Source organism: Scyliorhinus canicula, chromosome 2 (assembly GCF_902713615.1).
Source record: "Scyliorhinus canicula chromosome 2, sScyCan1.1, whole genome shotgun sequence".
Lineage (NCBI taxonomy): Eukaryota > Metazoa > Chordata > Chondrichthyes > Carcharhiniformes > Scyliorhinidae > Scyliorhinus > Scyliorhinus canicula.
The window spans coordinates 58,987,688-59,004,000 of record NC_052147.1 but is presented as its reverse complement, the minus strand read 5'-3'; the positions used below and the strand labels follow the sequence as shown (position 1 = coordinate 59,004,000).

Sequence of the window (16,313 nt, the reverse complement as noted above, 5' to 3'; positions counted from 1 at the left end):
GTTAAAGCATAAAAACATTAATCAACTCGAGTTCTCAAATAATCATTCCCGGTTGGGTCAAAAACTTGAAACTACCAACCAAGGCTCAACTTGTACATCTGATAATGGTGACAACTGTTTGGATGACACTATAATCAGTCAAATAGTATTCAATGCGCCCTTTTATCAAACATTACAGCATCTTCCTCCTATTTCACCATTAAATACTGTATTGTAAACAAAGAATGCACAAAGTCTTGACAGATAACTTCCATTCCAGAAGTGTGCTGTTTGATAAACTTCCATTCCAGAAGTGTGCTGTTTGATAAAGATAACAAAGTTGAATACGAGTTGTAAATTGTAACCTCAAGCAGCAAATCTCAATGTTTCGTTTCGAAGGCCCCACTCTCACGGTTATCAAATTTCCAAGGGCTCCAACGAGATTTAATGGTATAAAATCAGTTAGATAATTAAACATATGATTACCATTGTTGTTCTATTTGAGGTGAAACCTATTGCTGGTAATGAGCAAGAATTCTCAAACCAACAATAAATACCAATTAGCGGTTTTCTATCCCAATTGAAGCAAGTTTTTTTTAAACTTCTTGAACACAAATGCGAACATTGAAGTAAAATGTTGCCATAAGATGGAAGTGGTTCTCGAAAACTACTCCAGATAATTGACATCCTCATCACTGCCCCTTCGCATCTCTCCTGTGGATGATAGGTTGCGTGACAGTCTCTATGCAGTTGAACATATTTTGGGATATGAGCGCTTTTAACAGTATTAAATGTTGCCCCAGATCTTGGTCTACGAATACCATTGCCTCCCACCTCGCATCTCAATTCTGCTTCGCCTATCTCAAAACTTTCTCCTTCACCTGGTAGCCGAGGATTGTCTCAGTCCTCGGTGGTTCATTTGATTTTGGCTTCGGCCAGGGCAACTGATGAGCCCTATCCATCTCAGAGGGAGGGGTCTTCTTCCTCCCCCAAGAACTTGGCGAACATCTCTACAAAGTACTGAGTCGGCCTCCGGCACTCCAGCCCCTCAGGCAATCCCACAATCTGCAGATTCTGCCACCATGACCTGTTCTCCAGGTCCTCCATTTTGGTTATCAGCCCTTTATTACTTTCCTGCACCTTCCGCAGCTCCTCTCCCATAGAGGTGAACTGGTTGCTGTGCAATGACAATGCCTCCTCTATCCCTTTCAACAACTCTCCTTGCTCCCACACCACCGTTGACGACTTTCCCAGAGCCTCCAGCACATTGTCCACAAATTCCTTGTGCAAGGCCATCAACTCCTTCCAATGCCTACCAAAATGCTTGGCAACAGGCACTAAAACTCCACCGCCATCACCTCAGCTAGCTTGTCCACTGTAATGGGCGCAGGTCCACCTGACAAGCTTGCTCCTGCCATCTTTCCTACCACCAAACTCCGTAATGCACTCGAGCTCTCAAGAGGACTAGTTGCCGCAAATGTCCCAGAGATCAATCATATAAAATTTCCCCCCAAATCTGGGTGAAAAGGGCCAGGAAATGCAAGCTCTAGCAGAAACCACCCAACGTGCGACCTCCACCTACATGTCACCACCGCAAGTCCACGAAAAAAATATATTCAACATAATTTATGAATTCTTAAAAATTTCAGTATTCCATATTGGTACATTAAAAGACCAAAGACCATCCCAAATTCCATAAAGGAAGCATTATAAAAGCATTGGTTTATTTTCTTCTTTTCCTTTCGCTGGGCCAGAATAGTGTCAGATTTCTATACAGCAACTTGCTAAAGTAGCATGATTCAAGAATAATATGTAGAATTACAAATATGCATCCACTCTGCTGTACCGCATTACAGCAATCCCAAAAGGTGCTCCAAACAAAACAAAACTACAACCCTCAAAAAGGATGCTAAAAAAACTACTGATATAGATTCCATTTATGGAATTGCTCAAGATATAATTCAGAAGATGGTTGTGGTTATTCAAAGTCAATCATCTCAGTTCCAGAATGTCACTGCAGGAGCACCTCGGAGTGTTCTAGGTCCAATCGTCAACAGTTGCTTTATCAATGACATTCCTTCCATAAGGTCAGAAGTGGGGATAGTTGCACCCTTCACAACTCCTCAGATACTGAAGTACTTCATATCCAAATGCAGCAATACCTCCACAATAGCCAGGCTTGGGCAAGTAACATTTGCATCAACACACACTAGGCAATGACCATCTCCATACAAGAGAATCTAACCATTACCTTATGACATTCAATGGCATTACCAATCGCTGAATCACCCACTAACAACATCCTGGGCTTACCATTGACCAGAAACTGAACTGGACTAGCCATACAAATACTGCAGTTACAAGAGCAAGCCAGAGTTAGAAATCCTGTAGCAAGTAATTCACCTCTGACTTCCCAAGCCTATCCACCATCTACAAGGCATACGTTAAGAGTGTGATGAAATACTTTCCACTTGCCTGGATAAGTACAGCCCCAACAACACTCAAGAAGCTTGACACCACCTTGGACAAAGCAGTCTGCTTAATTGGTACCCCATTCACAAACATTCACTCCCTCCATCATCGACACACAGTAGCAGCAGTATGTACCATGTACAATGTATTCAGGAACTCAAAGGCATCTTAAACAACACCTTTCAAACCCGCAACCTCTAGTATCTAGAAGGGCAAGGGCATTGGATAGATGGGAACAGCCCCACCTGGAAGCTCCCCTCCAAGTCACACACCATCCTGATTTGGAAATATATCGCCGTTCCTCACAGTCGCTGTGTCTTCCTAACAGCACTGTGGGTGTGCCAACACCACATGGACTGCAGCGGGTTAGCCCACCACCACCTTCTCAAGAGCCATTAGTGGTGGGCAATAAATGCTAGCCTAGCTAGTGATATCCACATCCATGAATGAATTTTAAAAATCTTTATATTAAAAATATAACGGTCACTTATAGTACGGAAACGACGATAGTTTTAAGCAATTTATATTTCTGAAGTGTGTGTTAGGAATACGGTATGGCTTTAAATGCAAGTTTAATTTGTGGCTCTGTATGGTGTGTGTGTTAAGAAAGGGTTAAGAATTTGGGTTCTGTTTTAATTTTAAAAAGGTCCCTGCAAGTCTATAGGTTGGTTTAGATGCTTGCATTAGATGGAGGATCTTACGGCATTGAAGCGAATACAGGGTTTTTAAGAAACTAGATGGTTGCTTAGTAATCAGGGGCCACACAGAAATGTAGAAGACGTTTGTTTAGTTGAAAGAAGGTAACCCAGGAGTAATCAACTCTCAAAAACTGCTAGAACGAGAGAGGACAATGCACAAGGGCAGAAAATCAATCCCAGGCGAAAGAAAATCCCAGAATCCAGCTAATGGGACAGAAGGGACTATTACAGTAGGACTGCGAAATCATAGGAATACATATGATAAGAACTAGGAGCAGGAGTAGGCCATCTGGGCCCTCGAGCCTGCTCTGCCATTCAATGAGATCATGGCTGATCATTTGTGGTCTCAGCTCCACTTTCCAGCCTGAACATCATAACCCTTAATCCCTTTATTCTTCAAAAAACTATCAATCTTTATCTGAAAACAATTAATGAAGGAGCCTCTACTGCTTCACTGGGCAAGGCATTCCATAGATTCACAACCCTTTGGGTGAATAAGTTCCTCCTAAACTCAGTCCTAAATCTACTTCCCCTTATTTTGAGGTTATGCCCCCTAGTTCTGCTTCCACCCGCCAGTGGAAACAACCTGCCCGCATCTATCCTATCTATTCCCTTCATAATTTTATATGTTTCTGTAAGATTCCCCCCTCATCCTTCCAAATTTCAATGAGTACAGTCCCTATCTACTCAACCTCTCCTCCTAATCCAACCTCTTCTGCTCTGGGATTAACCTAGTGAATCTCCTCTGCACACCCTCCAGTGCCAGTACGTCCTTTCTCAGGTAAGGAGACCAAAACTGAACACAATACTCCAGGTGTGGCCTCACTAACACCTTATACAATTGCAGCATAACCTCCTTAGTCTTAAACTCCATCCCTCGAGCAATGAAGGACAAAATTCCTGTAAACCAACTTTTTGCGACTCATGCACTAGCACACACAGGTCTCTCTGCACAGCAGCACATTTTAATATTTTATCATTTAAATAATAATCCCATTTGCTATTATTCCTACCAAAATGGATAACCTCACATTTGCCAACATTGTATTCCATCTGCCAGACCCTAGCCCATTCACTTAACCTATCCAAATCCCTCTGCAGACTTCCAGTATCCTCTGCACTTTTCACTTTACCACTCATCTTAGTGTCATCTGCAAACTTGGACACATTGCCCTTGGTCCCCAACTCCAAATCATCTACGTAAATTGTTGGGCAGCACGGTGGCACAGTGGTTAGCATTGCTGCCTACGGCGCTGAGGACCCGGGTTCGAATCCCGGCCCTGGGTCACTGTCAGTGTGGAGTTTGCACATTCTCCCCGTGTTCGCTCCCACAACCCAAAGATGTGCAGGTTAGGTGAATTGGCCACGCTAAATTGCCCCTTAATTGGAAAAAATAACTCTAAATTTAAAAAAAAAATCTATGTAAAGTGTGAACAATTGTGGGCCCAACACTGATCCCTGAGGGACACCACTAGCTACTGATTGCCTACCAACCAGAGAAACACCCATTAATCCCCAATCCTCTATCCATGCTACTATTTTACCCTTAATGCCATGCAACTTTATTTTATGCAGCAACCATTTGTGTGGCACCTTGTCAAAGGCTTTCTGGAAATCCAGATATACCACATCCATTGACTCCCCGTTATCTACTGCACTGGTAATGTCCTCAAAAAATTCCACTAAATTAGTTAGGCACGCCGTGCCCTTTATGAACCCATGCTGCGTCTGCCCAATGGGACAATTTCTATCCCGATGCCTCGCTATCTTCCTTGATTATAGATTCCAGCATCTTCCCTACTACCGAAGTTAAGCTCACTGGCCTATAATTACCCGCTTTCTGCCTACCTCCTTTTTTAAACAGTGGTGTCACGTTTTCTAATTTCCAATCCGCCGGGACCACCCCAGAGTCTAGTGAATTTTGGTAAATTATCACTAGTGCATTTGCAATTTCCCTAGCCATCTCTTTTAGCACTCTGGGATGCATTCCATCAGGGCCAGGAGACTTGTCTACCTTTAGCCCCATTAGCTTGCCCATCACTACCTCCTTAGTGATAACAATTCTCTCAAGGTCCTCACCTGTCATAGCCTCATTTCTATGAGTCACTGGCATGTTATTTGTGTCTTCCACTGTGACGACCAACCCAAAAAACCTATTCAGTTCCTCAGCCATTTCCTCATCTCCCATTATTAAAACTCCCTTCTCATCCTCTAAAGGACCAATATTTACCTTAGCCACTCTTTTTTGTTTTATATATTTGTGGAAACTTTTACTATCTGTTTTTATATTCTGAGCAAGTTGACTCTCATACTCTATCTTACTCTTCTTTATAGCTTTTTTAGTAGCATTCTGTTGCCCCCTAAAGATTTCCCAGTCCTCTAGTCTCCCACTAATCTTTGCCACTTTGTATACTTTTTCCTTCAATTTGATACTCTCCCTTATTTCCTTAGATATCCACGGTCGATTTTCCCTCTTTCTACCGTCCTTCCTTTTTGTTGGCATAAACCTTTGCTGAGCACTGTGAAAAATTGCTTGGAAGGTTCTCCACTGTTCCTCAACTGTTCCACCATAAAGTCTTTGCTCCAAGTCTACCTTAGCTAGTTCTTCTCTCATCCCATTGTAATCTCCTTTGTTTAGGCACAAAACACGAGTATTTGATTTTACCTTCTCACCCTGCATCTGTATTTTAAATTCCACCATATTGTGATCGCTCCTTCCGAAAGGATCCCTAACTACGAGATCATGAATCAATCCTGTCTCATTACACAGGACAAGATCTAGGACCGCTTGTTCCCTCGTAGGTTCCATTACATATTGTTCTAGGAAACTATCGCGGATACATTCTATGAAGTCCTCCTCAAGGCTGCCTTGACTGACCTGGTTAAACCAATCGACATGTAGATTAAAATCCCCAATGATAACTGCTGTACCATTTCTACATGCATCCATTATTTCTTTGTTTATTGCCTGCCCCACCATAATGTTACTATTTGGTGGCCTATAGACTACTCCTATCAGTGACTTTTTTCACCCTACTATTCCTGATTTCCACCCAAATGGATTCAACCTTATCCTCCATAGCACCGATGTCATCCCTTACTATTGCTCGGATGTCATCCTTAAATAACAGAGTTAAACCACCTCCCTTACCATCCAATCTGTCCTACAGAACAGAAAGCTGACAAAAGACAGCTGCAGGAAGCAGATTTCAAGTCGGGTTGAGAAAAGCCAGAAGTCCACAGTGGCCAAAATATTGGTGACGCCTTAATATAGCTGGAGAAGCAGTGATGTTCTGTTGGTGTGGTTGGGTATCTGAGACATTGTGCAGAAGCCTGAATGCACATGGTGACCCAGGGCAGAGGAATAACAGAAGGAGGTTGAAAAAGCAGAGGTGGATCCTTGGTGAAGTTATCCGAGAGAAAGGGCATGTATTCCAAGGTATGTTCTTCAAGAGCAGTGTTTGGAAACCCTCCTGTGAAAGTTAGTGAGACCAGTTGACTTGCAGTGTGACAAGCATCTGGGGGGAGGGTGAGGGGAGGAGGAGGAGGAGGAATTGGATGAGAAATCTGCAGAGGTTTTATTGCGTGGTATCTGCCTCTTGGGGTGTGTGATCACAGTTTGCCTATTGGTTTTCATGGGCTGTTTAGGTACTGAGAACGTTCACGGGTATAGGAAAGATTTTGTAACTTGTGTTTTTCTTATAAATCTGTTTATATATCTGTAAAAGTACTGCTGGGGTGAAGGAGTAGTGTATTATCATTCATCTTTTCTTGTTTAATAAATGTTTTATTATTTTGTTAAAAGTACATCAACAATCCTGTGATTGTGCAGTAGCCACCTTCCACCTATCTGAACAAAAAATAAAAGTTAGGATCGATCAAGCCAGTTCCACTCTGGAATCCAACTTGTCTAGTAGCAACATCAGTTGGGATCGTAACACTATGTAATTTGTATAGCAGAATTTAGGTGCACTGATGAACGCGGTATTCAACTGCATGTTTTCATAGTATGAAATCAGGTATAATGCCATACTAATTATAGTCAAGCAAATTTTGGATTAACTGACAACCCGGAGGTGAAATGATTCAGGAACAGTTTGATTAATTTCTCAGCAGATTGCAATTTGAACCATTCAACAAGAATCAAAAGGAATTACAATCTGCTACTGAGAGTGACAATGATGTGTCTAATTTGGTTTTCATATTTACAGGGAAGACTGTTTCTCCAATGATTCATTAATTTGGGTGCTCCAAGAGTTACACTTAAGGAAAACTTTCATTATTGGAGTCAAACGATTACAAATAAGCAATATATTGTGGATGCTGGAAATCTGAAAGAGAAAGTTCTGGAGATACTCACCAGGTCAGGTAGCATCTGTAAATGCATTCCAAAAGGAATTGCTGCCCTTAAACAAAGTCAATCAGTCATGACTGCCTGAAGGCTGATAGGCACAGCTGTGGCCATCTTTAGTCAACTTTCCAGCATCTGACAACAATCACCAAATTATTTGTTTTAGCAAGTAATGCTTTTGGGTAAATAGCTGGAATTCCCAAACTCTCAAATGCAATTCCCTAAACTAAAAAGGTATGAACAAGTCTGTGTTATTTGAAACAAAATTACCAAGTTGCTAAATTTCAGGAAAAATCGAGGGCAGAATTTTAAGAACTTTGCAGAGGCATAGTTGTCAATTCAACAGAGCAGATATTGAGAAAGATTTAATGAACTACCTAATGCAATTTGGAGGGTTGATACCTACCTACTGATTCGACTACATGTAGTTCCCACATTTAAACTGAAGCCTCTGACAGCGCAAATAGCCAATAATATTACATTAGGGGGTCATATGGAGTGAGGCCCATACTCCAAAAAAAGAGAAACACTTAATTAGTTTGACCACTGGAACAGCAATTTATTTGGTACAAAGCTTTACATTTGCTTTTATTTGCCATTTGTGATAATAAATCTTATACCCAACCTTTACCCAATAGGCAACTTGTGTTCAGTTATGTGCCACTCTAATGAGTTGGCCCAGACATCAGTTTCCAAAAGGAGCAAATTTGACTGAAGTAGCCGAAATCTCATCCAATGCTAAACAAAGTGCAAGACCAACCAACATCCGTGTAGCCATGTCCATTTCTTCCACTACAAAAATAAAGGCGTACATGATTAGAGGGATAATTTAGGTGATTCAATCCTTTCCATTTCAGCATGAACTCACTGAAAAGGAGCCTTGCCTCTGAAGTAAAATCCACTCTCGTCAAGCAGTGTCTTTCAAATCCTAACCGCTTCCTGCTTTAAAAATAGTTTTTTTCATGTTGCCTCTGGTTATTATGCCAATCAACTGAAATGCGTGCCCTCTTAGAACATTTTCTCTATTTATTCTATAAAAGCTCAATTTAAACACTCCACATAGCCCCCTTCTGTGCTGTATTATTCACTGAGTCAGAGATACAGCTTTGAAAAAGAAACCAACGCAGCACCAAAGTATTTAGAAATCAACACAAATGTTTGCAGCAAATGCAGGATCTTGCCTTTTTTTGGTGACTGTAATTATTAGTTCCATTCCTTGTACCATTCTGATACAAATCTTGTGCAGCACTAGCAACTTATTTTAAAATTTAAATATTAAGAGTAAAATATTTTTGTACACATGATGAAAACGAAAGCCTAAAAAAGTCTGAAGAAAAAGTAATAATGATAGGATGGCTTCAGATTTATTCATCGAAATGAAAAAGTCTTTTAATGCTGGAAAACATCCATAAGCACAAGATCACTTCAAAATTAACATGGAACCAAAGGAGAGGATTTTTGGCCCAAAGGGGAGGATTTTTGGATAGGCGACCAAAAGCTTGGTTGAAGAGACAAGTTTTAAGCCATATCTACAAGAAAAAGAGAGAGATAACGAGACAGAGAAATCTAAGAAACAATTCCAGAGCTTGGATCCTAGATGATTGAAAGCATGGCCTCCAAAGGTGGTATGAAGGAAACAGACCATGCTTTCAATCGTGGGGGGAGGCTCAACTCAAAATATGGATAGTGCACTAAGGTCCTGTAGGTTTGTCAGAGGTTAGAGACAGATCAGGGTCGAACTAGGTACAGTAAATTTTGAAACACGACGATAAGAATTTTAAAAATTGGGAATGCTCATGGAAAGGGTGCCAATGTACATCAGCAGGCACAGATAGTGGGAAAGGACCCAATGTACATCAGCAAGCATAGGGGTGGTACAGATGAGAGATTCGGCAGTAGATAAGCTGAAGCTGGGTGGAAATAGGTGGTGTCACAGGGTTGAAAGTGCATGGTCTTTGTCTTGGGAGTGGATATGTGAAGTGCAAGCTCTGCTCAGTGTCAAACAGGAAGAGGAGATTTCAAACAAACAGTCTGGTTTAGTTTGAGATGGTGACCAGAGAGGGACACAGAATCATAGCAAGGAAACGGTGTTTGAAACAAGGGTGTCAGTCTTTCCAATGTTTAACTGGAGAAAATTGCAGCTCATCCAGGACTGGATGTTGAACAAGCAGCCTAACAAGGGTTTCAGTATGCACTTTGCAAGGTATTTATAATAACTTTGAAAAAAAGTTTCCCTACTTTTTTTTGGAAACAATCCACATTGGAAGAGTATCTTCTTGAGGAATGGGTGTGTGCTGAATTATCGGTTTACGAATGGGTACTATAAATTTAGTGCACAGGGTATCTGTACAGATTTCCATATCTTAAAAATTACGTTAGAAAGTAAAACCTAGTTATACATTTTCATTAAACTAGCACCTCAGCATTAGTCTATTTAAAAATTAATTTAATCTCATTGGCAACCAGTCAGACCAGTACTTAAGTAATGGAAATGAGGAATAAAAAGTTACCATGAGCAGGTGGTTGGGCAGAATCTACAAAAAGATCAGCCATGATCTTATTGAATGGAGGAGCAGGCTCGAGGGGCCAGATGGCCTACTCCTAGTTCTTATGCTACCAAAGCACTAGTAAAGGCATGCTCTGGCTTAGCACTTAGACCATGCATCAGAAGATCTCAGGTACATTTCAAACACATCGCTCCTGCAACAGTTCAACTGCTGTGGAAACCCTCAATTGTACCTTTATTATCTCTACATCGGATTGTTGCAACGCACTCTTGGCCGGCCTCCCATCTTCCAATTTTCACAAACTAATCACCCAAAGCTCTGTTGCCTATAGGCAAAGGGTGGCACAGTAGCATAGTAGTTAGCACTGTTGTTTCACAGCTCCAGGGACCTGGGTTTGATTCCCAGTTTGGGGCACTGTCTGTGCAGAGTCTGCATGTTCTCCCTGCGTCGTAATGCGGCGACTGGGGTATTTTCACAGTAACTTCATTGCAATGTTAATGTAAGCTGACTTGTGACACTAAGAAAGATAATTATTAACTCACACTAAATCCTGTTCTCCCCTTGGCTGTCCTCGGCCGACCTACATCGATTTTCAGTTAATCAATGCTCACATACAGAAATTCCCTTCCTTGTTTGCAAACCCCTCTATTACCTTGCACCTCCCCTTTCATTAATCACCTTCAGCCCCACAATCCTCAAGAGATTTGTACTTCACCATTGGTGGTCATGCCTGCAGCTACCAATTCCTTAAACTCCGAAACTGCCTCCCCCAAACATTTCTGCCACTTTATCCTCCTTTAAAACGTTCATTAAATCCTCTGTATTTGCTCAAAGTTTTGTGATCTGCCCAAATATTGTCTTATGCAGTTCGCTCAGTGTCAACTTTTTTTTTGATAACATAGAATCTGGTAGAATGTACAGCATAAAAGCAGGCCCAGCAGACTCACGTATGATCCAAGTGGTCCTTACAAGCATTGCAAGCTGTGCAACTCCCAATTAATCCCCAAGCCATGACTAAATTCAGGTGAGCACTGGACTAACTGGTGTCAATGGCTCATCTTTGAGCCTAATTGACAGTCTGCCACGAGTAGGCAAGTTGCATACATCGGCCCCTTCCCACTTCTGCCTTAATTAGGTGGATGTTTTTCCACTGTCGACAGACTGATGGACAGTCTGCCATGCAATTTAGAGGACCAATCTACCCTGTTTCCTGCCATTACAGGCTACATTAAATTCCACCTACTATGTCTGATCTATCAACGCCGTTCCTAATTCTAAAGATCTTATTTAGGTCATCCCTCAACTTACTTTTTTCAAGAGGCGAGACAGCCAACTTGTTCAGTGTCATCCTTATGAATAGTCTTGCGCCCTCGCCAATGCCACTATATAGTTTTATAATATGGTAACCAGAATTGTACGCAGTATTCCAAGTGCGATCCAGCCTCAGCTCAACACAAATCTCATAATTATTCTACTTTTCAGTTCTTCGCCTCAAAAAATAACTCTCCTAAGCACTTACTTCATTTTTTTTTATAATTACCTCATCAACATGCTTTGTGTACTACACGATTTGTGTATTTGTACTCTCAAATTCCTTTACTCCTCTACCTTATTTAAATTATTTCCCAAGTATTATATGACAACCTCATTTTTCTTACCCAAATGCAGTACTTCATTTTCACCAGTGTTGAATTTAATTTGCAAATATGTCCCTTCTGCAATTTTATTTATGTGCTCTTGCAATTTGTTGTAGCTCCTAACCCTCCCAAAATGTGTCACCTGCAAATGTAGAAATTACACCGGTTCCCTAAATCAGTTATATAAATTGTGAACAGTGATCCTAGCTCTGGGACCTTTGTGGGATCCTGTTTTCCATTATCCGCCACATTAAACAGCAAGACAGAAAGCAGAGAGTAGTTATCTGCTATTCTATTCACTCCAGATTCTTTGACCTTATTCATTAATCCATTATGTGGCACATTAATAAAGGCCTTTGGAAATCTAGATAAATTATATCTATTGCATTACCCTTGTCTACTCTCAGTCATCTGCTCAAAGAATTCAATAAGGTTGGAAGATCTTCGCATTTGAAATCCATTCAAAACTAGTTTTTAGACATTTTTTTCTACTTTCTCCTTTTCATAGGGATTTCATTATTTTTCTTACTGCTGGCCAATCTATAGTATAGTTGTCCATACAAGCTCTCTCTCCCTTATGTATAGGATTAACAGAACGATTTTGCAGCAAGTGGTGAAGCAATGGCACTAATCACTGACCTCAAAGATAGCTACATATGATGATCTATCACAGGATTTTTCAAAGCATGGGTTGCGACCTGTGGGTGGGTCATGGGCAGGTTTTAGGAGGGTCAGAGCAATTGGTCAGGTATTCCCACGGTCATCCTGATCACAGGAGAAGTACCCAACAGGTACCACTGACAACTTTTTATTTTTTTTTTCTAAATTTAGAGTACCCAATTATTTTTTCCAATTAAGGGGCAATTTAGAATGGCCAATCCACCTATCCTGCACATCTTTTGGGTTGTGGGGGTGAAACCCACGCAGACACGGGGAGAATGTGCAAACTCCACACTGACAGCGACCCAGGGCTGGGATTCGAACCCGGGTCCTCAGCACCGTAGGCAGCAATGCTAACCACTGTGCCACCGTGCTGCCCACCACTGACAATTTTGAGAACGGCGGCTGCGGTGTTCCCAATCAACGAACAGGAGCAGTAGAAAAATCTGGGGAAGTTGGTCGGGGCAAGCTTTCCATATCTGGGGATGCAAGTGACGTAGAGCTGGGCACAGCTGCACAAGTTGTACTTGATGAATTTGATAGCGGGAATGAAGGGGGACTTTAAGAGGTAGAATGTTTTGGCATCATGATTAGCTGGGAGGGTCCTGACAGTAAAGATGATGGATAGAAGTTTTGGGTTGTCTTCCAGAACTTTCCAATTTTTGTGCCCAAGTCCTTTTTTAGGAGAGTTAATAAAATGATCTGGGAGTTTATGTGGGTGGGCAAGGTTCCCTGGATTAGGAGGGCATTCTTAGAGCGGTACAGGCAGAGAGGGGGGATGGCATTGCCAAATCTGCAGAGTTCTTATTGGACAACAAACATTGCAATGGTTAGGAAGTGGGTAGTGGAGGAAGGTTGGTGTGGGGGTAGATGGAGGAGGCCTTGTGTAGGGGGACCAGTTTGAGGGCATTATTGCTGGTGCCTCTTCATTCTGGCCTGCTAGGTACTCTACAAGCCCTATGGTGCTGTCAGCACTGAGGGCATGAAGTACCGATTTGCGGCAAGCACAGGTTTGCCTTGGTGGGTTGGATTCTAAGTTTAGGGAGTGGGGGCGGATGGGGGAGGTTTGCAGTTAGAGAAAGTGGAGGTTACGCATCAATTACCAGAGGGGAATGGGAACTGGTACCTGCACGTTTGGCCAGAATGGGAGAGGCACCAGCAATAATGCCCTCAAACTGGTTACCCCTACACGAGACCTCTCCTCTGCTGCCCAATAAGAACTCTGCAGTGAGAAAGGAGCTGGCCTCATTCCCGAAGCTGCGGCCCCTGGTGCACAGAATAAGATTCTGTCTGAGGAAGAGGAAAAGAAGGAAGGAAGAGGAAAAGGAGGAAGAGGAGGAAGGGGAAAAGGAGGAAGAGGAGGAAGGGGAAAAGAAGGAAGAGGAGGAAGAAGGGAAAAGGAAGAGGAGAAAGAGGAGAAAAGGAAGAGGAGAAAGAGGAGGAGGAGAAAGAGGAGGAGGAGAAAGAGGAGGAGGAGAAAGAGGAGGAGGAGAAAGAGGAGGAGGAGGAGAAAGAGGAGGAGGAGAAAGAGGAGGAGGAGAAGGAGGAGGAGGAGAAGGAGGAGGAGGAGAAGAAAGAGGAGGAGAAGAAAGAGGAGGAGAAGAAAGAGGAGAAGAAAGAGGAGGAGAAGAAAGAGGAGGAGGATAGGGAAAGAGGAGGAGGGAGGAGGGAGCAGAAGGAGGAGGGAGCAGAAGGAGGAAGGAGCAGCAGGAGCAGGAGGAGGAGGAGCAGGAGCAGGAGGAGGAGGAGCAGGAGCAGGAGGAGCAGGAGGAGGAGGAGCAGGAGCAGGAGGAGCAGGAGGAGGAGGAGGAGGAGGAGGAGGAGCAGGAGCAAAAGGAGGAGCAGCAGCAAAAGGAGGAGCAGCAGCAAAAGGAGGAGCAGCAGCAAAAGGAGGAGCAGCAGCAAAAGGAGGAGCAGCAGCAAAAGGAGGAGCAGCAGCAAAAGGAGGAGCAGCAGCAAAAGGAGGAGCAGCAGCAAAGGAGGAGCAGCAGCAGAAGGAGGAGCAGCAGAAGGAGGAGCAGCAGAAGGAGGAGCAGCAGAAGGAGGAGCAAGATTCACAGGTGGGAGGAGGAGCTAGGGAGATTTTTGAGGCGGGGGGCATGGAGTGAGGCATTGTGGAGGGTGAAATCATTCTCATCGTGTGCGAGACCAAATCTCATCCAGCTCAAGATGGTGTTGAGGGCACACATGGGTGTCCATGATGAGCCAGTTCTTTGCAGGGGTGGAGGAGGGGAGGGCAGTGTGCAGGAGGGTGCTGGTGAACAATGTCCATATGTTCTGGGCATGCCGGAGGCAGAGGGAGTTTTGCTAAGTGTTTGCAGACAGAATGTCAAAGATTTTGAGGGTGAAGATGGTTCCAAGCTCATGGGTGGCAATAATTGAAGTGTCGGAGGATCCGGAAGTGCAGGCGGGGAGATAGCCCAGAAGCAGATATTGCTCAGGTGGCTGGATTCTGGAGCAACCTAGGGCAGGGGGACATGGGTGAGCAATTTTTAGACGTAGTTTCCACACCTTGAAAAACTAAAGGGGTTATGAGGAGCAGTCCTTAGAGCTGGAGGCTGCTCATCCATTTATTTAAGGAGTAGTAAAATGTCAGTGAGTGGGTTGGGGGTGGGGGGGGCAGTTTTGTTATGGTTATGGTATATTGCTTGTTGATGTTGTTGCTGTTTCTCTTTGGCTTGAATATATGTAAAAATGCCATTAATAAAAATATTTTTTAAAAACAAAATGTAAATTTATCACAGAATGTGACACTCCATTAATATAAAGATTAGTTTTTTGTTGAGCAGGAATTATGAACTTAGTGCACCAGGGCTTGGAGGTCCGAAGGGCCTGTTGCTGTACTGTAATTTTCCTTTGTTCTTTGTTAAAAATCTAGTTACACTTCATTCACTCTTTCCAGGTGTGTTCAAGGATTTGAAGTCAGAGAGTGAAGGGAACGAGGACGCAGCATAACATATTGGAAACAGTGACAGCAACTTTGGAATTTGGCATATAACTGCACGTTCACGCATTCGAGAAGTCTCTGTCGGTTTCAAAGGAGTAATGATGGCCAACTATGACAATTTCACCGTCATTACTGTTATGGACCCACTGGGCTAGTCTCAGTCAATTCAGCCCCACTTGACCTGGAGTCACAACACAAAACAAATAATTCTTAGAAAACAGCCAAGTCTTTGGCTCTTGGCTGTCCAATAACTAGTCACCAGGTTTGCAAATTTGAACAATTTTTTAACAACTGTAATTAAATATGCAACTAGTTAAATATATATTATCTCACACCATGTTAGACCGAGGGGAAAATAGGGGTGTAAAAATAATGAAAGTCGAAGGTTAAGAATTCTTTGTTTCAGATGGTTGTCCTTCTAGCACACTTCCTTCAGTCTAAACTTCAGTTTGAGGTTTCTGCTTTCAGTCTGTAATGGTATCGGATGTAGATTCATCCAGGTTCAGAAATACAGCTGTCCTTTCCTTGGTTCTCGGAAAATCATCCCATTCTGCGAGGACTCCATCACCGCCTGTTGCTGGGACGAATTTAGCCCTTTGCTAAATTAATTGCCCACCAGCCAACTAATCAAACCGAACCACACTGATCTTTCGGGTGCCAAGTCTCGAGTTCTGCTGTTTAAAGGCTAGCACAGCAGTCTATTTTGTAACTTTCTAGTTCCTCACTTCCTCTGTTCAACTTATGTCCAGTAAACATCCATGGATCAAAAATGATAATGGCAAAATAAAAAAATGGTAGGGAATCGAGGGCCCTTACATTATTAGCAGGCTGCCAGTCCTCTGGAACTACAGCCTTTCTAATGATTTATTTTCCATTTCAATCCAGATTCTTTTAAAGCTACAATATTCCAGTTTTAAACAAACAATAAACTTTATTATACAAAGTCAGAAAATGAAAACAATCAGCAAAACCAACTTGCATGCTAATATTTAGAACAAAGAGGTAATTTGAATTAAAAGTTTAGTACTAAGTTCCACAGTCCCAAGATAACCATAGGCTGCT

At 42.5% G+C, this 16,313-nt stretch overlaps 1 protein-coding gene across 5 annotated transcripts in view; it reads right to left on the bottom strand.

Moving 5' to 3' along the window:
• The window catches only part of samd4a (sterile alpha motif domain containing 4A), a 237,761-nt gene that overhangs the window by 160,564 nt on the left and 60,884 nt on the right, over positions 1-16,313 (bottom strand). The gene's annotated exons all lie outside the window — the stretch shown is intronic.